Source organism: Gorilla gorilla, chromosome 6, assembly GCF_029281585.2.
Source record: "Gorilla gorilla gorilla isolate KB3781 chromosome 6, NHGRI_mGorGor1-v2.1_pri, whole genome shotgun sequence".
NCBI classification, from domain to species: domain Eukaryota; kingdom Metazoa; phylum Chordata; class Mammalia; order Primates; family Hominidae; genus Gorilla; species Gorilla gorilla.
In genome coordinates, this window is record NC_073230.2 from 145,301,898 (window position 1) to 145,318,961 (window position 17,064).

General features: G+C 37.3%; 1 long non-coding RNA gene across 3 annotated transcripts in view; it reads left to right on the forward strand.

Moving 5' to 3' along the window:
* The window catches only part of LOC129523712 (uncharacterized), a 340,801-nt gene that overhangs the window by 92,867 nt on the left and 230,870 nt on the right, over positions 1-17,064 (forward strand). The window lies entirely within an intron of this gene.

Here is a 17,064-nt window from a genome sequence, read left to right on the forward strand (position 1 = left end):
CTGTTCTCCAGCAATTTCTGTAAAATGGAGAAAAAAATAATAGAAGAAAATATAAGTTGACCTTTAATCTTACCAACATATCATGTAGATTCCCTCTTTGTAAGTCCTAGCACATATTTGATGCTAAATAAATATGTTGGCTGAACATAAAAATATATACAGAAATTGGGATCATACTATAAATGTATATTTTATCCCATTTTCCATAAAATTAGTAAAATTTTTTTGACTTTAACTACTCTTTAATTTTACTTTCATCATTCTATTGTACGATTTTGATTATGTAGCATAAATTATTTAATCACTTTCCTATTACTTACCATTTAGGCATTTTTGTACTGTAATAGATTCCCTAATATAAATATTTGCACGTCTACTAATTTTCTTTGGATTCTGTGTTAGTCAGGGTTCTCTAAAGGGACAGAACTAATAAGATATATGTATATAGGAAGGGGAGTTTATTAGGAGAATTGACTCACGGGGTCGCAAGGTGAAGTTCCGCAATAGGTCATCTGCAAGCTGAGGAGCCAGGAAGTCAGTCCGAGTCCCAAAACCTCAAAAGTAGGGAAGCCGACAGTGCAGCCTTCAGTCTGTGGCCGAAGGCCTGAGAGCCCCTGGCAAACAACTGGTGTAAGCCCAAGAGTCCAAAAGCTGAAGAATTTGAAGTTTGATGTTCAAGGGCAGGAAGCATCCAGCGTGGCAGAAAGATGAAGGCCAGAAGACACAGCAAGTCAAGTCCTTCCACATTCTTCTGCCTGCTTTATTCTAGCCATGCTGGCAGCTGATTAGATGGTGCCCACCCAGACTGAGGTTGGGTCTGCCCCTACCAGGCCACTGACTCAAATGTTAATCTCCTTTGGCAACATCCTCACAGACACACCCAGGAATAATACTTCACATCTGATCCGGCGCGGTGGCTCACGCCTGTAATCCCAGCACTTTAGGAGGCCAAGGCAGGCAGATCACCTGAGGTCGGGAGTTCGAGACCAGCCTTACCAACATGGAGAAACCCAGGTCTCTACTAAAACTACAAAATTAGCCGGGCGTGGTGGCGTATGCCTGTAATCCCAGCTACTCGGAAGGCTGAAGCAGGAGAATCGCTTGAACCCGGGAGGCAGAGGTTGTGGTGAGCTGCGATCATGCCATTGCACTCCAGCCTGAGCCTGGGCAACAACAGTGAAACTCTGTCTCAAAAAAAAAAAACAAAAATACAAAACTTTGCATCCTTCAATCCAATCAAGTTGACACTCAATATTAACTATCACAGATACATTTCCAAAAGTGGAATTACTGGATTAGAAGCCTTAGGACAGTGCTTGGTGCAAAGTAAGTATTCAACAAATATTTGAATATTTGAATGCATATTTGAATATGCAATAAATATTGCAATGATTTGAATGAAGGTTTTTTGATAGTTATTTCTGAATTATCCTTCAGGATGATTATACATCTGAACATGTCCCTTCAACACTGCCACTGCCTCCCTCTGGACTGAATTTCTCTGTATCATCTCTTGTGTTATCTTTTAGTCTTTGTTAATTTTATAGTAAAAATTGTGTCCTTTTTTTTGTTTCTTTTTTGAGGCAGAGTCTGACTCTACTATCACCTAGGCTGGAGTGCAGTGGTGTGATCTCGACTCACTGCAACCTCTATCCACCTCCTGGGCTCAAGTGGTCCTCCTGCCTCAGCCTCTTGAGTAGCTAGAACTATAGGCTTGCCACCATGCCCAGCTAATTTTTTTTTTTTTGTTTTTGAGACAGGGTCTCATTCTGTTGCCCAGGCTGGAGTGCAGTGACATGATCTTGGCTCACTGCAGCCTCCACCTTCCTGGGTTCAAGTGATTCTCCTGCCTCAGCCTCCCAAGTAGCTGATATTATAGGTGTGTGCCCCCACGCCCGACTAAGTTTCATGTTTTTAGTAGTGACAGGGTTTCTTCATATTGGCCAGGCTGGTCTCGAACTGCTGGCCTCAAGTGATCTGCCACTTCTTTTAGTCTTTGTTAATTTTATAGTAAAAATGGTGTCTTTTTTTTTTCTTTTTTGAGACAAGGTCTGGCTCTGTCACCTAGGCTGGAGTGCAGTGGTGTGATCTCGACTCACTGCAACCTCTGTTCACCTCCTGGGCTCAAGTGGTCCTCCTCCTCCTGCCTTAGCCTCCCAAGTAGCTAGAACTACAGTCATGCCACCATGCCCAGCTAATTTTTTTTTTTTTTTTGAGACAGGGTCTCATTCTGTTGCCCAGGATGGAATGCAGTGGTGCAATCTCAGCTCACTGCAGCCTCCGCCTCCTGGGTTTAAGCGATTCTCCTGCCTCAGCCTCTGGAGTAGCTGGGATTACAGGTATGTGCCCCCATGCCTGACTAAGTTTCGTGTTTTTAGTAGTGACACGGTTTCATCATGTTGGCCAGGCTGGTCTCGAACTCCTGGCCTCAAGTGATCTGCCACCTTGGCCTCCCAAAGTGCTGGGATTACAGGCGTCAGCCACCATGCCTAGCCTGATTTTTGTATGTTTTTGTAGAGATAGGTTTTTGCCATGTTGCCCAGGCTGGTCACAAACTCCTGGGCTCAAGTGATCCACTCTCCTCGGCCTCCCAAAGTGCTGGGATTACAGGCATGAGCCACTGCGCCCAGCCATTGTTTTTAAAGTTTGTATATCTTTAAATAATAATGAGGCTACCTATATTTCTGTCTCCACATTTGGCCCAATCCTTTTATGAACTGTCTATTCCTATGTAGAGATTTGCCAAGTGTGTTTACAGATTGGTGAGAAGGGATCACAACACCTCTTTACTCCAAGTTCCTGGTCTCTTGGTGTTTGTTGTGGGTCGAATTGTGTCCCCCTCCCCCCAAAAAGATATATTCAAGTCCTAGCCCCTGGGGCCTGTAAATATGACCCTATTTGGAATAAGGCCTTTGCAGATATAGTCAAATTAAGATGAAGTCACACTGTATGACTGAAACATGACTGGTGTCTTTTTAAGAAGGGAGAAATGTGGACACAGAGATGCACAGACACATAGAGGGGAAAATGCCACATGATGATGGAGGTAGAGATTGGAGCGATGTGTCTACAAGCCAAGGGACACCAAGGATCACCAGCAATCACCAGAAACTAGAAGAGAGACATGGAACAGCCCCTCCCTCAGAGTCCCCAGAAGGAACCAACCCTGCCAACACTTTGACTTTTTGGGCTTTTGGCCCCCAGAACTGTGGGATCATACATTTCTTTTGTTGAAGTCACCAGGCGTGTAGTGCTTATTAAGGCAGCCCTAGGAAACTCCTTACTTGGCTAAGAATTTAGAGCTTACCATAAGTGGCTGCAGGGAGAGGAGGCCTATTAAGCATCCTGTGTCTTGTTTCTCTTGACATTTATTCTCTGAGGGGCATGTTACTCTTGGTGACACTGTCGAGCACATTGTGGCCTAAATCCTTACCTAGGGGTGGGGTGGGAATGCAGTCATTGCTCAAGAGTTCCTGAGCAATAACTCTCCCTTCACTTCCCCAATTCTCTGGAAAGCCTATCTCTCTATGATGCCCTTTGCCCATTTTTTCCAAGTAAGATTTTTGACTGTTTCTTATTGATTTGTAGTAAGTCTTTATATATTAAGGAAATCAACTTTTCATTTGAATTCCTTGTTGTAAATATTTTTGTTGTTTGCTTTTTCCCTTTTCATTTTGTTTATTATGTTTTAGGAAGTACACAAGCTTTTGATATTTGTCTGTTTAAATCTGTATCTATGTACCTACATGCATCTATCGATTGATCTATCATCTATCTATTGATCGATCGATCGATCGATCTACCTACCTACCTGTCTGTCTGTCTATCTACCTACCTACCTACTGCTATCATTTCTAGGTCTTTAAAATTTCAATTGTTTTATGTCAGGAAAATCTTCCCTGTGTTCAGAGAGGGAAAATGTTCATGTGCATTATCTTTAAAAAAATTGATACATAATGTTTGTACAAATTTATGGGGTGCCTGTGATATTTTGTTACATGCATAAGATGTCTAATGATCAAGGCAGAGTATTTAGGATATCCATCACCTAAAGCATTTATTATTTTTATGTATCGAGAACATTTCAAGACCTCTCTTCTAGCTATTTTGAAATATATAATACGTTGTTTTGAACTATCATTAACCCACTCAACTATTGAACATTAGATCTTATTTCTTCTATATAACTCTATGTTTATACCCATTAACCAAAACTCTCTTCATTCCCCTTCTCAACCCTTCCCAGCCTCTAATAACACTCTACTTTCAACCTCCTTGATACTAATTTTTAAGCTCCAACATATAAGTGAGAACTTACAATATTTGTCTTTCTGTGCCTGGTCTATTTCACTTAACATTATTGACCTTCAGTTTCATCCATGTTGGTGCAAATGAAAGGAATTTTTTATGGCTGAGTAGTATTCCATTGTGTATATATGCTACATTTTCTTTATCCATTCATCCATTGATGGACTCTTGGTTTGATTTCATATTTTTGCTATTGTGAATAGTGCTGCAATAAATGTGGGGATGCAATTATCTTTTTGATATACTGATTTTTTAAAATATAGATATCCAGTAGAGGAATTGCTAGATTGTATAGTACTTCTACTTTCAGTTTTTTGGTAAATCTCCATACTGTTTTTCAAAATGACTGTACCAATTTGCATTCCCTCCAACAGAGTTCCTTTTCTCTGCATCCTCACCAGCATCTGCTATTTTTTGTCTTTTTGATAATAGCCACGCTAACTGAGGTAAGATGATATCTCATTGTGGTTTTGATTTGCATTTCCCTGGTGATTAATGATGTTGAACATTTTTTACATAGCTGTTGGCTATTTGTATGTCTTCTTTTGAGAAATGTGTATTCAGAAGCTTTGCCTACTTTTTAATGCGATTATTTGTTCTTTGGCTGTTACTTGAGTTCCTTGTATATTCTGAATATTAGTCCCTTATCTGATGAAATGTTTGCAAATATTCTCTCCCATTGAACAGGTTGTCTTTTCACTGTGTTGATTTTTTCCTTTGCTGTGCAGAAGTAAGCTTTTTAGTTTACTATAGTTCCATTTGTCTATTTATGTTTTTGTCGCCTGTGCTTTTGCAGTCTTAGCCATAAAATATTTGCTTAGGCCAATGACCTGGAGTGTTTCTCCTGTGTTTCTTCAGGTACTTTTATAGTTTTGGGCCTAAACTTGAAGTCTTTAATCCATTTGGAGTTGATTTATGTTGATGGTGAGAGATAGGGATCTAGTTTCATTCTTCTGCATATGGATATTCAGTTTTCCCAGCACCATTTATTGAAGAAGATGAGCTTTCCCCAGTGTATGTTCTTGACTCCTTTGTTGAAAATGAGTTGGCCATAATACGTGGATTTATTTCTGGCATCTCTATTCTATTCAATTGGGTTATGTGTGTGTTTTTATACCAATACCATGCTGTTTTTGTTACTATAGTCTTGTAATATATTTGGAAGTCAGGTATTGTGATGCCCCTAGCTTTATTCTTTTTTTCTCAGGATTGCTTTGGCTATTCAGGCACTTTTTGGTTCCATAAAAATTTTAGGACTGTTTTTCTCTTTCTGTGAAGAGGAATGCTGCATTGAATTTATAAATTTTTTGGGAAGTATTGCCATTTTAACAATATTAATCCTTTCAACCCACGAGCATGAAATCTCTTTTCATTTTCTGATTGTCCTCTTCAATTTCTTTCATCAATGATTTATAATTATCTTTCTATAGACCTTTCACTTCTTTTGTTACATTGATTCCCAGGTATTTAATATTTTTCTAGCTATTGTAAGTGGGATTGCTTTCTTGATTTTTTTAAATATTGTTTACTATTGGTGTATATAAATAGTACTAATTTTTGTATATTGATTTGTATCGTGCAACTTTACTGAATTTATTTATCAGCTCTAAGGGTTTTTTTTTGGTGGAGTCTTTAGGGTTTTTTTAGGTATAAGATCATGTTATCTGCAACCAAGGCTAATTTGATATCTTCCTTTCCATTTTGGGTGACCTTTATTTCTTTCTCTTGCTTAATTGCTCTGACTGGAAGTTCTAGTGCTATGTTGACTATGAGTGGTGAAGTCATGTGTCTTTCTCTTGCTTCAGTTCTTAGAGGAAAGGCTTTTGACTTTTCCCCATTCAGCATAATGTTAGCTGGGGTTTGTGATATACAGACTTATTATTTTGAGATGTGTTCCTTCTATGCCTACTTTGTCAAGAATTTTCAACATGAAGGGATGTTGAATTTTATCAAATTCTTTTCTGTGTCTATTGAGATGATCATATGATTTTTTGTGCTTTATTCTATTGATATGATGTATCACATTTATTGATTTTGTATATGTTGAATCATTCTTGCATCCCTGGTGTAAATCCTATTTGATCATGGCATATTATCTTTTTGATGTGCTGTTGGACTTAGTTTGCTACTATTATGTTGAAGAGTTTTGCATCTATGTTCATCAGGGATACTGGGCTTAGTTTTCCTTTTTTTATTATGTCCTTGTCTGGTTTTGTTATCAGCCTGATGTTGGTCTCATAGTATGATTTAGGGAGAATTCTTCCTCTTGCAAATTTTTGGAAGTTTCAGGAGTTGTATTAGTTCTTCTTTATACATTTAGTAGAGTTTGGCTATAAATATATCCAGTCCTGGGCTTTTCTTTTTTGGGAAACTTCATTACTTTTTCAGTATCACTACTCATTACTGGTCTGTTCAGGTTTTTTATTTCTTTCTGATTCTGTCATGGTAGGTTATAGGTCTCCAGAAATGTATCCATTTCCTCTAGCTTTTTCAGTTCGATAGCATATGGTTGTATATAATAGTTTCTGATGATACTTTCACTTCCAGATATAGGAATCCGTTAAACATTTCTTGTAGGTCTGGTCTAGTGGCAATGAATCCCCTTATTTTTTCCTTGTCTGGAAAAGACTGTATTTATTTTTCATTTATAAAGGACAACTTTGCGGGTTATAGTATTGTTGGTCAACATTTTTTCTTCTTCCAGTGCTTTGAATATATCCTATCCTCCCATTCTCTTGGCCTGTAATGCTTTTGCTAAGAAATTCACTGTAGTCTCATGAGGTTTTTGTATAGGTGACTAGATGTTTTTCTCTTTGTTTTTATAATTCTCTTCTTGTCTTTAACTTTTGACAATTTTCCTATAATGTTCCCTGGAGAAACTTTATGTGTTGTATCTACTTGGGAATCTGCATTAGGCCATTCGTGCATTGCTATAAAGAAATACCTGAGACTGGGGAATATATAAGAAAAGATTGGCTCACTGTTCTGCAGGCTGTGCAGGAAGCATAGCTCCAGCATCTATTTCTGGGGAGGCCTCAGGGAGCTGCTTTACTCATGGTGAAATGTAAAGCAGGAGAAGGCAACTCACATGGCTAAAACAGGAGAGAGAGAGAGAGAAAAGGAAGATGAAGAAGAAGAGGAAGAGGAAGAAGAAGAGGAAGAGGAAGAAGAAGAAGAAGAAGAAAAAGAAGAAGAGAGGAGGAGAGGAGGAGAGAAAGAGGAAAAGAGAGAAAGAGGAGAGATATAGACTTTTTAACAGCCAGGTCTCATGAGAACTCACTCACATTGTGAGGAGAGCACCAAGGGGATGGTGCTAATCCATTCATGAAAAATCCACCTCCATGTTCAGTTACCCCTCACTAGGCCCCACCTCTAATGCTGGGGTTTACAATTCAACATGAGATGTGGGCAGGCACCCATATTCAAACTCTATCAGGATATCTGGGCTTCCTGTATCTGGATGTGTAAATCTTTTGCCAGACTTTAGAAGTTTAAAGCTATTATTTCAATACATAGGTTTTTTAAAAATGCCTTTGCTCTTCTCTTCACCTTCTGAAATACCCAAAATTTGTATATTTGGTTGCTTTATGATGTCCCATATGCAATGTTGGCTTTCTTCTTTCTTTGTTTTTTTTTTTTTTTCTGATTGGGTTACTTCAGACACCTATATTCATGTTTCTTCTGCTTGATCTATTGTTTAAGCTGTTGAATGTATTTTTAATTTCATTCATTGAATTATTCAGTTCCAGGGTTTCTTTTAGTTTCTTTTTTTAAGGTATCTATCTCTGATAAATTTCTCATTCATATCCTGAATTTTTTTCTAATGTTTTTGTGTTTTTTATCTGTGTTTTTAATATCTCACTGAGTTTCTTTAATATCATTATTTTGAATTCTTTACCAAGCATTTCATAATTTTTTTTCCATTGAAATTTTTTGCTAGAAAATTATTGTGTTCCTTTGGAGGTGTCATATTCTCTAGATTTTTAAATGTTTCTTCTGTCCTTATTTCAATATGTGCACATCTAGTGTAACAACCGTGTCTTCCAGTTTTTTGAATTGTCTTTTGTAGGGGAAGATTTTTCTTAAAGGCGTGTCTATGGTGTTGGTTGTGTAGGGCACATTAGGTGTGATTCTGGATGTGTACAGTAGTGTAGTCTCTAAATGATTTATTTGGCTGTAAATAGCATCAGTGGTGTCTGTCATAACCTCAGTGGCTTAGGCTGTGGTTATTAGTGGAGGCTGTGATGAAGCTTTGCTGGGGTCAGGGATGCTAAATGAGCCAGTCCTTGGGTCCCAGTTGTGGCATCAGTGGGTGGAGCATGCCTTTCTTTGCTCCTCTGGTCAATGAATGCAGGCATGTGGTAGGCTAATTCGTGGGCCTCCGGGTAGGTTGCTTGGGTGTGGTTGTGTCAATGGTTGACTGGGTGAGTGAGAGGCTGCCTGGACCCCTGGGTAGTATGTATAGGCAATGACAGTAGAAATGGCTAGACAAAACGTAGCCTCCCTGGGCATCACATACTGATGTTAGTGGTGGCAGCAGTGGACTGGATGGGCTGGCCTCCAAGCCTTCAGGTGTTGGGTGAGGGTGGGTGCTGATAGTGGTAATGGCAGTAGGTTGGGTGGGCCTGTCCTCAGGCCCCAGGGAAGAGTGCAGATGCCAGTGGTGGTGAACCAGAAGGGTGATCTCCAGGTTACCAGATGACATGCTTTGGCACCAGTGGCAGGTGTTCTGTGTCTGTTGTTAAGTCTGCTGGTCATATGCCTATGGTAATTGGTGGGGTGGGGTCGGGGAATCCCCAGGCTTCTGGGCAGTGTGCTTGGCCACTGTGGGTAACAGTGCCAGATTGGGTAGGTCTGTCCTTAGGCGCCCCCAGTGATGTGCATGGGTGCAGGCTGTGGTGGGCTGGCTTGGGTGTTCCCCAGGTCACCAGGAGGCACGCTTGGGAGATGATGGCAGTGGTGGCAATGAGCAGGGATAACCTGTCTTTAGGGTGTGTGCAAGTGCACTATGGTCTTGCTGCTGGTGAGGGCAGGGTTGCTCTCAGTGGCAGGCGGCTCTCAGGCTCTGGGGAGTGCACACATTTTTTTCTTTTGTCCCGGGGGAAGCCTTCCAGGTGTGTTGACTGCCTATTCCCTGGACTGTAGGACATTGTATGAGCTAGAATGCTGGGTGTCCTGCCTAACTGCTGGATCCGCTGGTGTTGCACCACTGCAGCCCTCTGTGTGGATGCGAGAGGATGTCAGTAGGGCTCCAGGGATACGGAGATGCAGGGGCTGTCAGGATGCAGTCCGGTGGGATCTGAGCTCTCATAATGGTGCTATGCTGTACTTGCTTGGATCTTGGGGGATGTATGGGACCCAGAGTGAGCTCCCTCTCTGGAGTAATGCTGCCATTTGGACTCTGGGCTGTTCACTCTTCCAGTCTCAGGGATTGCAAGGGTCGAGGGGCTCTCCTATGGTTAGATTTCAGGAGCCACAGAGAGAATGTGGACTGCTAGGTATCTCTCACTTAAGCTTTCCCCATATTGGAAAGCCTCTCAGAACTCCCAGCTAATCCTGAGCTGGCTGCCTTGATTTTCTCTCCTTCCGTGCCTCAGGTGTTTTCTGTCAGTTTTCTGTTGAATTCCGGTGTTCTCTCTCAGATTCTCTATTTGAAGTGTGATTATCTACTCACTATTTTGGTTCTATTTTGTGGAGGAGGTGAGTGCCAGATGCCTCTAGTCAGTCATCTTGAAGCTAATCCTCTTCTATGTATATTTTCTTATAGTTTAAAATATGTTTTAAACATTTTATTTCCTATAAGTATTTAGTCTGGTGGTGTTTTAATTTTTTTTTTTTTTTTTTTAGCTGAGCCCTTCCTTTAAACAAAACTTTACTTGGAAAGCCGAGTATGTAGAAGTGATACAAGCATAGTTACTTATGCAAAAGTAAAGGGAGAAGCCTAGGATCTGGTATTTCTCCTGCAGTGGCTCCAAGGTAATGCTATGGAATAAATAGAACTTGACTGCATGGTATGAAACCACTGCCTAATATAAAAACCACAATTCTATAAAAACCACAATTCTAATCTAATTAATACTTACAGATAGAATATAAGATGTGAAATAAGGATTGACTTTGTCTTTTCACTCCATGAGTGTTCAGCTAGTAGAGTTTACTTCTTTTATGTGTTCCCTCAGTTTTATTTTATTTTATTTTTTTTGAGATGGAGTATGGCTCTGTCGCCCAGGCTGGAGTACAATGGTGCGATCTCGGCTCACTGCAACCTCCGCCTCCTGGGTTCAACTGATTCTTCCGTCTCAGCCTCCTGAGTAGCTGTGATTACAGACACCCACCACCATACCTGGCTAATTTTTGTATTGTTAGTAGAGATGGGGTTTCGCCATGTTGGCCACAGTGGTCTTGAACTCCTGACCTCAAGTGATATGCCCACCTCGGCCTCCCGAAGTGCTGGGATTACAAGTGTGAGCCACCATGCCTGGCCCCCTCATTTTTCCATTTGAGGGAATTGCATTAGAGTAATGCTCCCTGCCCCTAAACCTTATTCACTTCTCCAGGGGCTGAGGAAAGGTGGACGAATCTGAAAGGTAGTTAGGAGAGAAGCTGAACATGCTGGCTTTTTCCTCTCACTCATTTCCTATCTACTGAAGATCTACATTCTGATCTACTCTCTGCAAATGCCACCAGGAAGATGGTCATACAGGAGTTCCCTGTACTTTTTCAGGTTTGTATGTAAGAAAGTTTAATTCTGGGGAGAATTTTGGGGATGCTCATTTGGACCACATATCAAAGCCACATTCTTGAATCCATCTTTTATCAGTAACAAAAGTACTCAAAAGATATTTTAATAGTCATCTCTCAGCTTCTTGGGTATTCCCATCTGGTTTGCTATTCAGATGAACATAAGAGAGCTATTATTATTAGCCCTTAAAGTTCCAACTCATTTTAAAGAATAATTCTTTCCCCATTAAGCTATAATATTACTTTTATTAAATAATAAATCCACATGGCTTCAGGATATTCTCTCTATTCCATTTATCTGCCTTCTAATTCCTTGTTATGATACTCACTAAAAAATTAATAATTAAAGCATTCTTTCTAATAAACTTTAGAATAATTTTATCAAGTTCCAAGAAGTTATCTGGCATTTTAAGTTGATGATAGGCCTATCAATTCAGATAACTAAAATGTTTCAATATTCAGTCTTATCAATACAGAGAGATGTTACATCTTCATTTGTTTCAATAGCTTAGTTAAATTTTTAAACTTTTATTTATTAAAATATTCTACTTTAAGTGTTATTTTCTAAAAGCTTTTAAAAATAGGAATTAGTGTGGAATTTAATAAAGTTTTTGAGATAGTAATTTTCTTTGAACTTTATTTTGTAATGCATAATCTTAATAGGTTTCTTAATATTTAATATCAAATAATCTTTATACATGTGGGTGAATCCTTTTTAATTATGGCATATAATTCTTTTAATATTGCTGAATTATTATTTTGGGTTCATGTTGATTTAGGATTTATGACATGAGTTAATATTGATTTAGGATTCATGTTTTGTGAGAAAAGCGTATGCTTTTTATATATCTTATTCAGGTTTAATATGTCACAAAATTATTAAGTGACTTAATATTTTTGCTCTGGAACAGTTCACATAGTAAGGGGATTATCTATGCTTTAAAAATTTCAAGAGTATTGCCATGAAACCATTTGACCTTTTAGGGAGATAGTTCTCTGATAATTATTCCCTAGTCCAGTTTATTTTAGTATTATTGCACAACTGGAGAATTCTGAGCTGATTTCCTATGGTAGATGTTTTAGTACATCTTGTTAATTTAAATATTTTCAAATTTAACATCATAAAATTGCTCAGAATATTATCTTGTTTTGGATACCTCTGCTGTTTTGTTGTAGCCACTTTTCAATCATTTTTGATTTTATTGTTTTGTTTATAATGTCTTGTTTATTTTCTGCAATGTTCCTGATAAATGTTCATTAAACAGTTACTTTCTGTTTGTTCTCATTTGAAGTAATGTATACTCTTTCTAGAAAATGTGATATGCTACATTTCATTGATTGTTCTAAAAAGATATATTTTATAAATGATCTTTAGAATTTATATCTATACATACATATAACTGTCAAGAAAAATACATCATTGGCAAAAGGGAACAGATTTGATGATTTTTATAACTTGCCTTTTGTATATAAAATAAATATTTTGAACTTCGAGTTAAATACTCTAATTTTTAACCTTTGGATTAGCAAAAATATCTTAATTGCTTTAAAAATGTCTTATTGTTGAATATTTATTTTGTTTTTAAATCTTTACTATCATAAAAATACTGCAATAAACATACCCAGAACAAAATTCTTAATTATTTTCTTGAGAAAAATTCCTATTAGTGGGGTTGCTGGGTCAAAGGCTATGAAGCTTTAACAAACTATATATGTGTTTGTGTGTTATATAAATATAAATACATATACACTTGATACAATCATGCATCATTTAATGATGAAAATATATTCTGTGAAATATGTTATTAGACAATTTTGTCATTGTATGAGTATTATAGAATTTAGGTACACAAACTTAGGTGATATAGAATACTATCTAGGCTATATGCTTTAACACCTTGTTCCTAGGCTACAAACCGTTAAAGCATATTACTGTACTGAATACTGTAGGCAGTTGTTAACATTACGGTTAAAGTATTTGTGTATCTAAACATATCAAGAGATAGAAAAGATATAGTGAAAATATGGTATAGAAGATACAAAAATGGTACACCTGTAAAGGGCACTTACCATGAATGGAATTTGCAGGACTTGAAAGTTACTCTGGGTGAACGTGATGGCCTAGGACAGTACTGTACATTACTATAGGCTTTATAAATACTGTAAAGTATACTTAGGCTACATTAAATTTATAAAAAATATTTTTTCTTTCTCTAATAATGAATTAATGTTAGCTTACTGTAACTTTTTTTACATTACAAATGTTTAAATTTTTTACACGTTTGTTGGTAAATAACACTTAGCTGAAAACACAAACACATTGTACAACTGTACTAAATATTTTCTTTCTATATGTCCTATAAGCTTTGTTCTATTTTAAAATTTCTTATTTTCTTTACTTTATAAACTTTTTTCTTAAAAACTAAGACACAAACATACACATTAGCCTAGGCCTACACGGAGTCAGGATCATTAGTATCCCCATCTTCCACTTCCGCGTCTTGCTCTGCTAGAGCGAGATCTTCAGAAGCAATTACGTGCGTGGAGCTGTCATCTCTTATGATAACAATGCCTACTTCTGGAATACTTCCTAAAGGACCTGCCTAAGGCTGTTTTACAGTTAACCATTTTTATAAGTAGAAGGAATACTGATAAAATAATGATAAAAAGTATAGTATATTAAATTCGTAAACAAGTAACATAGTCTTTTATTATTATCAAGTATTAGGCACTGTACACAATTGTATATGTGATACTCTTATATGACTAGCAGTGCAGTAGGTTTGTTTGTGCCAATGTCCTCTTAATCACATGAGTATTGTACTTGTGCTATGACATCAATAGGTGATAGAAATTTTTCAGATCCATAATAATCTTATGGAATCACCACTGTATACACAGTCCCTCATTGACTGAAACACCGTTTTGCAGTGCATGACTGTATACACATAAACATACATATGTATATAGGTATATATGATTTTGGTTATACATACATATGTATAGCAAATATATGTATATATAATTTTTTCTTCAAATTGTCCTCCATGAGGTTTCCAGTGATTTGTACTCTTAATAACAACATGTAGAAGTACCCAGTTTCCTGAATAATTTTCAAACTGGATATTATCACTTAAAAACAAGTTTCTTTATTTCATATGAAAATATGAAATTTATCTTTTTATTACTAGGGAATTTAGATAGTCCTGTACACATTTGGCATTAATTTTTACCTTTGATTTTATTGCTATCTTAGTAAATCCATATTTTATTTATAACATCTTTACATTCTTTCAAAATATAAGTCCATCTATTATAAGTGACTTTTATTGTACAGAGGAATTGACTTCCAGGATTGGCCTGAGTACAGTCCTTGGAAAAAAATATTTAAAACAGGATAAGAATAATCAATATATTATAATAAGTGCTTGTAACAGTCCAGAGTAAGAGTTGTATACTTACTTATGGTTGATTGAAAACTCTTATAAATTTAATCACCACTATAATAATTTATAAGTGATAGATTTATTCATTCCCATTGTTCTTAAACTTACTGCGAACTCTTTTAACTTCACTTGTAACAAACTGGATATTAGTGGCCTGTTCGAAATTTGTTTTCAGCTCTGTTTTTCTATATTTGCCATTCAGATCCAGACTCTTCACTTATATTTGGTTATTCTGCTTTACATATTCTAATTTAATGGTTTATTAGTTTTCTTCTTGTGTTTTCTCGTTTTTCTTCTTAGTGGTAAATTGAGAGTTCATGTTTTGGGAAATGCTCTTTAATTGATATTTTAATCCAGCTATACATGCCATTTTCTTAATATACATTAAGTACACATACAAATAAATATGTATACATGCACATACCTGTACAAGGAAATATAAAGATTTTACTCTATTTTTATGCCTACAGGAAGATGTCAGTTGAGAAGTAAACTCAGAAACTCTGATGGGACAATTAATGGTTCAAAGCCTGTGAGAAGTTGGAATGGAATGTGTCTAGAGCACAAGAGGAAGTGTTTCTCTGTCTTTTTCTCTCCAGAGAGAGTTTGAGAATTGGCTCACATGATTGTGGAGGCTGGCAAGTTGAAAATTTATAGGGCAGATTGGCAGTCTGGATACCTAGGGAAAAGCTGGTGTTGCAACCAGAATCTGGATGCAGTCTTCTGGCAGAATTCCTCTTCTTCAAAGGAGGTTATTCTTTCTCTTGAGGCCTTCAGCTGAGTGGATAAGGCTCACCGATATTATGGAGGGTAATCTGCTTTACTCAAAGTCTACTGATTTAAATGATAATCTCAACTGAAAAATATCTTCATGGCAACATCCAGATGTGTTTGACCAAATATCTGTGTACCATGACCTAGCCAAGTTGACATATAAAATTAATCATCACAATAATCTAACTTTTTGTTCTCTGTAAACATTTTCTGAGAAAGAGGTGGGAAGTAGGGTTGAATATTTGTCATAGAAACTGTAAGGGAATGTTTAAAAGGGGCAGAGAAAAAGATTTCTGATCTATGCTGAGGTCCCAACTGAGGCTGAAGATCCTAAATCATAGTAGCACAGAGTTTTATAACTGTATTTTCAGGAATACCAAGAAATATAGAGTAGCAAATACCAATGATTAAAAAGCTGTAGGTCTCGGGAAATTATAAATAGCTGTGGGAGAAAGACAAATCATGACAGAGTTAGCTGTGTTAGAAGTGAAGTTACAGTTATATTATGACAAAGACTTGACTAGATGCTCACCAATCTCATTTTCTCTTCTTAGACACAAAGGAAATCTACAATTCTCAGCCATTCTTGGAATTAGCTAATGCTTGTATGACTAGGTTCTAGCCAATGAAACATAGGTTCAAGTAACATAATCCACTCTTGGCCTGGCTCTTAAAAATGTCTTCAGCAAAACTTTGACTTTCCATTTTCTTTTCTGCAAAGTACCAGAGGTTGTGTATTTAGAATGGAAGGCTTCTGGATTCTAGAATGACTGCCAAAGAGAGCTGATCAACCTACATTTGACTTTGAGTGAGCAAGAAAAAGCCTTTTATTGTATCAAGCCACCAAGATCTTGGAATTGTCTAATATAGTAGCTAGCATGAATTAACCTTTCTAGCATACATACCACAGGATCCAAGGATGAATGTGAAATCAAGAAGGGAGAAATAATTGAGAGGAAAGAATAAATCCAGGCATGTGAGGTTTAAATGAGGCAGAAGAATAGGCTTTGAGGGAATAGGAGGCCTGGAGCATAGGTGTTTAATGTCAGAAAGCAGTATATTGAAATGCCACGAGTTGGCATTAGAGTGATTTCAAGTTCTGGCCATAGAACTGAATATTGGAGGGAAAATGTAGTGAAGGTTATTAGCATTGAGAAGGCCCTTGCAAAATAAATCATCCAGATGGAATAATGCAGGAGAATACTATTTCCAAACCAATCTTTTTATATCACCTTAAATTCAATATGGAGGCATTTGCTTTGTGTGTGTGTGTGTGTGTGTGTGTGTGTGTGGTGTGTGTGTGTGTACCCTAATCCCAAAGATACCAGTTAAAAATTACGTTGTTTCCATTTAAAGAGCTTTTCAGAAAAACAACAACAAAATTTAAGTGATAATGTTTGTATGGTGATGGAGTGCCCTATTATTATCGTTAAGGATTTTAATATCAACTAAAACTTACGTTACTGTTCTCAAATCTATAGATTGTACTGGTAGATAATTATTTATTTAATGTACATCCAACTTGTATATGATGTTTGACATGGTTTGGCTGTGTTCCTACCCAAATCTCATCTTGAATTGTAGTTCCCATAATCTCTACGTTTTTGGGGACCTGGTGAGAGGTAATTAAATCATGGAGGCAGGTCTTTCCTGTGCTATTCTTGCGATAGTGAAGAAGTCTCATGAGATCTGATGGTTTTATAAAGGAGAGTTTCCCTGCACATGCCTTCTTTGCCTGCTACCATGTAAGACATCCCTTTGCTCTTCCTTCATGTTCCACCGTGATTGTGAGGCC